Source organism: Talpa europaea (assembly GCF_964194135.1).
Source record: "Talpa europaea genome assembly, chromosome: 6".
Taxonomy (NCBI): Eukaryota; Metazoa; Chordata; class Mammalia; order Eulipotyphla; family Talpidae; genus Talpa; species Talpa europaea.
In genome coordinates, this window is record NC_140072.1 from 82,824,251 (window position 1) to 82,830,838 (window position 6,588).

At 40.0% G+C, this 6,588-nt stretch overlaps 1 pseudogene across 1 annotated transcript; it reads left to right on the plus strand.

The window, feature by feature from the left end:
• The first annotated feature begins 3,147 nt into the window (after positions 1-3,147).
• Positions 3,148-3,504, plus strand: LOC311172407 (small ribosomal subunit protein eS25-like; annotated as a pseudogene). Its single transcript has one exon. The product of its transcript is annotated as a small ribosomal subunit protein eS25-like (transcript).
• Positions 3,505-6,588: the final 3,084 nt, after the last annotated feature.

The window sequence follows — 6,588 nt, forward strand, 5'->3', positions numbered from 1 at the left end:
AGATTCCATCAATCACAGCAATATCATGATTTGTAAGAAGCATTTATTTGGTTGTTCATATGACAAAAATATATTTCTTGTATATACTTGATACTTTGTCTTCATCCACAATTTCTGGCTCACAACTCCCAAAGGCTTTGAAATTTTCTAAGCATTGAGGTGATGAAGTTGTCTTGCTATGTTAATGAGGTGACTTTTTTTTTTTAAAGATTTATTTATTTATACAAGAGCTGGGGTATAGGCCAGAGGTGTGGGAGGGTGAGAGAATTCACCAGAGACAGAGCAGGGAGCAGAACATGCAGACAGACCGAAAACACTGTGGAGGGGAGCAGTGGGTGAGACGAGAGAGGTCTGCCATGCCATGTGGGTATCTCCCTGGCTGGCTGGGAATCGAACCTGTGCTGCAGAGGCTGTGGACAGCTTCACAGCACTGCGCTCAACTCGCTGCGCCACCAGGGAAGCCCTAAGGTGACTTTTGGAAGCACTTAAGGGTGGGGGCTAGTTGTAGGAGAACCAACCATGTGATTAAAATATTTGAAAGTTCCAGTCCAACTCCAAAAACTTGGGGGTATTGAGAGGGGCTGGAGATGGACTCAATCCCCAAAGATTGGTATTTAATCAATCATGTCTATGTAATGAAGTCTCCATAAAAATGCAAAAGAGGGATGTTGGTGAGCTTCACCATTGGTAAGCATGTAGACTTTTGGGGAGGGTAGCATGGTTGGAGAATGAAGGTTCTATGTTCATTGCATGTCTTCCAACTGAGTGCTCCTGAATTATATCTTTTGTAATAAATTGGTGCTTTAATGAGTAATGCATTTCCTGAATTCTGTGAAGTGCTCTAGCAAATCAAACATCTGGGATGGAAGAGAGTCATGGGAACCTCTGATTTAAAGCCAATTGGTATGAAGCACAGGGAACTGCCTGGACTTGCAACTGGCATCTGAAGTGGAGGTTGGTCTTGGGAACTGTGTCCTTTTCCTATGGACTCTGATATTATCGACAGGCGAGCATGACAGAAATAAGCTAAATTAAGTTGAATTCTTGGGCACCCTGCTGGTTGGTGTGGGGAAGCCTCCACATATACTCACATTGAAGTTGGGTCCAGGAGCCATTTCAGTCACCAAATCCTGTTTGTTCTGCCTCCCAATGTCGTACTTTATTTCATTCTCTCCACCCAAGATGACTGCTTAGCCAGTTATTCATCATTTCTGGTCTGGATTGCTGCAATACATTCCATTTAAAAATTTATAGTACCAACAGAGAATTTCCTGATGTTATATATGTTTTTAAAATTCTCATAGTTTCCTTCATCAGCTTTCATGGGAACTTCATTTTCTATGACCTGGGAAATCAAGCTTTCCTTGGCTGTGTCCTTCCATTCTCTCTAGCTTCCTCTGAGCTCTTCTGTGTTCTTGCCCTACCTATGCTGACATCAAGAACTTCATGTTCCACAGGAGCACTTGCTCCCTCTGATTTTCCTCTGGGATTATCTGTTCTCTCTGCCTGCAATGCTTTGGCATTCCTTGTATATCTGCTAACTCCTAGCCACTATTCAAGATTCAGCTCAAGTGTCGTCTCCTCTTGGAAATGGCTCTTGAACCAGCTTGAGCAAAATTTTCTCCTTCTGTACCACCATTATTTCATCTATTTATGCATTTATGGTCATTGATTTTTTTGGTTGGCCTTCCCTCAAGCAGAGAAGCTATCATGTGTTTAGCTTGGCAGCACTGACACTGTACAGTGTCAAGATTATGTGCATATGGGGCCTCTCCTGGGGGTGCAGTGGTTGAGCGCTGTGGGCAGCTTCGCAGCCCACAGCCTCTGCAGCACTGGTTCGATCCCCAGCTGTCTGGTGAGGGTCCCACATGGCGAGACAGACCTCTCCTGCTGTGCCCACTGCTCCCCTCAGCAGTGTATTTTGTCAGTCTGCCTGTTCTGTTCCCTGCTCTGTCTCTGGTGAATTCTCTCACCCTCCCGCACTTCTGACTATACCCGGTGCTTGTATAAATAAATAAATAAATAAATCTTTTTTTAAAAAAAAGATTAAGTGCATATGTATGTCTTAGGATTGAAGGGTTTTGAAAGTGACTAGTACACAACCTGGCTTAAGGGAGAAGCTCAGTAAAAAGGATTTTCTCTGATTTTTGCCACTAAATAGCCAGTTGACTTAGGTGAGGACTGTCTGCTCTCTCAAGTTCTTCTTGTGAAGTACAACTCATAGATAATTTAACACATACACATAAAATTAAAAAAATAATAACACAATTTTAATCTGTAATAGCAAGAAACACATGGAAAATATAATAAAGTGACAGTTATTCAATAACTCCAACTATACCAAGGAATATAATGAAGTGGTCAATTTTTTGTACCTGCTTATCATGAATAATTCTGGTTGTCAGAAGTTAAAGTGGACTAGCTAAAAATTCAGATGGATAAAAATGTTTTGTATTACTGACTAACATGATAACTAATCGCACAAGTGGCAATACTGTTGGTGACATAATTTTCTAAACGAATGTCCAAAATGCTAGATGACTCTTGGTAGAGTTTCAAGCAAAACCTCATAATTTTTTTTAAATTTTCAATGTACTGATTTCTGGAAAATTCAATATGTGCCATAATAATATAAGAAGAGGTGCTAATCTGTAAATTGGAGTTAGGCAGAAAGTTCATTCTTTTCACCTACAGTTTTTTCAACAGTGGAGAGTTAGACATGAGTTAGTCATGTAGGATGTATTGATAGTACACTGGTGTGGGACCACCCCACAATGCACAGGGTATCCTGAATTCTTCACCTTACACAATAAATGCATAGTGCCTACTACATTCACAAGACAGAAGAAAATACCTCCACACAACTTTCTAATATCCCTTTGCTTTGTCGCATAGGGAAGGAGCTACAAAGCACTGCTCAGCAATGAAATAGTCTCCATCAACCTCTTAACCCTTCTCAGTGGAAAAAAAATGTACTTCACTTGTCTAAAGATAATTATTGTAAAGTGAATTTGTGGTCTCTAATTAATGATTTGTAGCATTAAGGGAAAATCACTAACTTTCAGTTACAGAAGAATTAAATGCTAGCCTTTTTGTCCACCATCTTAGCGAGGCTGCCGTGATAGCCGCTGCTCTCCGGGCTTTGCAATGCCTCCCAAAGACGATAAGCAAAAAAAAAGATGCCAGGAAGTCGGCCAGGAAAGACAAAGACCCAGTGAACAAATCTGGGTGGTCCAAAGGCAAAGTTCGGGACAAGCTCAATAACCTAGTCTTGCTTGACAAAGTCACATATGACAAACTCTGTAACGAAGTTCCCAACTATAACTTCGTAACTCCAGCTGTTGTGTCTTAGAGACTGAAGATTCATGGTTCCCTGGCCAGGGCAGCCCTTCAGGAGCTCCTTAGTAAAGGACTTATCAAACTAGTTTCAAAGCACAGAGCACAAGTAATTTATACCAGAAACACCAAGGTGGAGATGCTCCAGCTGCTGGTGAAGATGCATAAGCAGATCCCACCAACTGTACATTTCGAAAAATAAAAGTTTATTAAATAAAAAAAAGAATTAAATGCTAAATGGCTGTACAAATAAAAGTGACTATGGGGAGGGCCTCCCCAGTGGCACTGAGGGTTGAGCTCAGTGCTGTGAAGCTGTCCACAGCCTCTGCAGCACGGGTTCGATCGCTGGCTGGCCAGGAGATTCCCACATGGTGCAGCAGACCACTCCTGTCTCTCCCGCTGCTCCCCTCAGGAGTGTATTTTGTCAGTCTGCCTGTTCTGTTCCCCGCTCTGTCTCTGGTGAATCCTCTCACCCTCCCACACATCTGGCCTGTACCCCGGTTCTTGTATAAAAATAAATAAATCTTTAAAAAAAAATCTTAAAAAAAAATGACTGTGGGGAGTATAATGGTGTAGGAAACAGAAAAAATTAGTTAATAAGAAAATAAAATAAATAAAAGTGACTATAATTTTTCGGAATTTGGGTTGCATTTTCCTGATTGTTACTTGCCTTTCATGTGTCATTCTTCTTGATCTTCACCCACCAGCTGTTCTGACCTTAGCAATAGTCTCCTTACTTAGGAGGGCTCTTGTTTCCGTATTTTCAATATTCAGAAATTTGTGCTTTTATTCTGCAGTATCATCTTGTGCCAGTTAAGTGAGGAGCTTGGTGATTACTGTTTGCTTGTCCCACTACTGTATCATCAACTCATTTCTGATTAATGTCATCTCACTCAGGTGTGACTTGATGTTGGGATTATTTTTGGGGATTTTTTTAAATTCTGTTCCCACTATTAGTGAGAACATCATTACTGAATGTATTTCTACTTTAAAGCAGGGGCCACATATTATTTATCTCAGTATTTCCAGATCCCACCTTAGTGGTCAGTTACTAGCAAATGCTCAATAAACAGCTGTTGAATGAATGAATGGATGGAAACACAATGTGCTTCAACCTGCAGATTTCATAAGTACAAGATTTGAGGCTGCAAAAAACAAATTGGATTTCTAATTGATCATTTTTGACTATTTGAATTTCTGTAATTTTGGGTCTACCCAAAAGAAGCACAAATGTTTCCTTCTAACTTCGAACCCTTCTCTATTGATGTTACTGCCATCATACCAGGCTCTCCAGCAGGAAATTCTGCAATCTTCTTTGTCTTTTTCCAGTCTGTTTTATCTCATATGGACCAGTCATCAAGCTTTGGTTTTATAAAGTCTTTCAAGTCTGTCCCTATTCCCTTGTACTCAAAAAAATTATGGTATCATATCATGTTTGACTTATAACTAAATACTCTGGGGATTTTATCTATAATCTCTCTTCTTTCAAGACCACTCTCCTCATAAAGTGAAAGTGGAGATCAGGGAATTACCGTGGCTCTCTCTTGTCCAGTCAAGTCACTCTAAGTCAAGTCTAACCTCCGAGAAGCAGCTCTTCCCAACTGTGCCCACAGTGAGATTGCATACCCTCATTTTGCCGCTTCCTCCACCTCCCCAAGCGAACGTTTACTTGCAATTTGACTCCTATCTTTACTGCTCACCATCTTCTTTCTTGCTGTCGTAACATTCCTCTTTCCCTCTCCTGCTTAGAAAGATTCTTTCCATCTTATACATATATGTGGCTTCTATCCTGCAAAATGTAATTCCTCCTCCAAATCCTCTGGAGAGCATCTTCTTGAGTCTCCAGCATGTCTTGAATTCTCCTATTCTGTTATCCCTGTATCCTCTGTAGCATCTATTATGTTACTGGGCATTTTATAATTCACTGCAATTCTTAACTTCCCATACTCATGCTTCTCCTTATATGACCACAAACCTCTTCCCAGGGATTGGTGTTCATTTTATTTGTGAATGGCACCTAGCTTACCACTATGATGGGGCTGTAAAAAGTGCTCCACAATTAAGTTGAATGAGTATAGGAATATGGCTGTAGTTTGGTTGCTTAGAGCAGTCTTAGTATACTAAGGTCTCCTGGTCTCTAGCACAACTAGTCAACACTGCTGTAGTGTGAAAGCAGCCATGAGGTGTTGTGCGACTAAATGAACATGAGTGTGTTCCAATAAAACTTTATTAAAAAAATCAATTTCATCAGAATGATGTTTCCTGACTCTTGGCTTATCATATGGTATTAATGAGCCCATCCAGAACTCCCATCCAGGTTTCTATTGGTAAGCTTCATTGCAATACTAAAATTACTAATCTGCCAATAGCCTACAAAGATTGTCACTGTTGGAGAGTTTATCAAAGCAGAGGCCACTGTGTGCGGCCATGCAGACTGTGGGTCACATGGTGCCAGATCTGCTGCTAAGACAGCCCTCTTGAAAAGCAAATCTTTTTAGGCAGATGAGTCTTGTCTTCCCATTGGTAGGAAAAAGACTGTGAAGTATTTGAGTTTGTGCCATGTGCTAGATATTTTATATGTTATTCATCATTGCATTAACTACAATTATTCTCTGAGGTATGAGTGTTATTTCCAGTTTTCAAATGAAGTGACTGAAGCACAGAAAATTAGATAATTTACCCAAGGTCACAGATGGGACATAGTGGATCCTGCATTGGTCTTTCTGACACCAAAGTTTGTGTTCTTTCCACTCCACCATCATAGAGTTATTATCATAATAACTCTGGTTCTGGTGCATGAAAATCCAAACAGAATGTAATGTTCCTGGCAAGGCAGACTGATGTAGCAAGTAAGTATTTATGGTCTTAGCTGAATTTCTGCTGTCAACTTTATTAATTATTACAGTCCTTCTTCTTTGTAGTCATAGAGTCGGCCAGTGAATAATGTGTTTATATTGTCAAGTATATCTAAATCTCAGATATCTTACTTTTGAGAGAAGCACTTCTACATGTACTAATATTACACAGTAGAAATTGTAATACAATTGTGGTCTCGCATAAGCTAAAAGGAAATTTAAACAGAAGTTAAAATAATACTTTTTCTTGTTTTTCCTTCTATATTAATCTCTGTGGTGGTAAACCAATATGAACCTCACTGGGTTTTAAAAAACCAGTCACCACTTTTCTGTACTTATAGTCATCATCAGGGTAAAGTCAAATTAAAGAGGCCATATAAGTTACTCAAAATGCCCT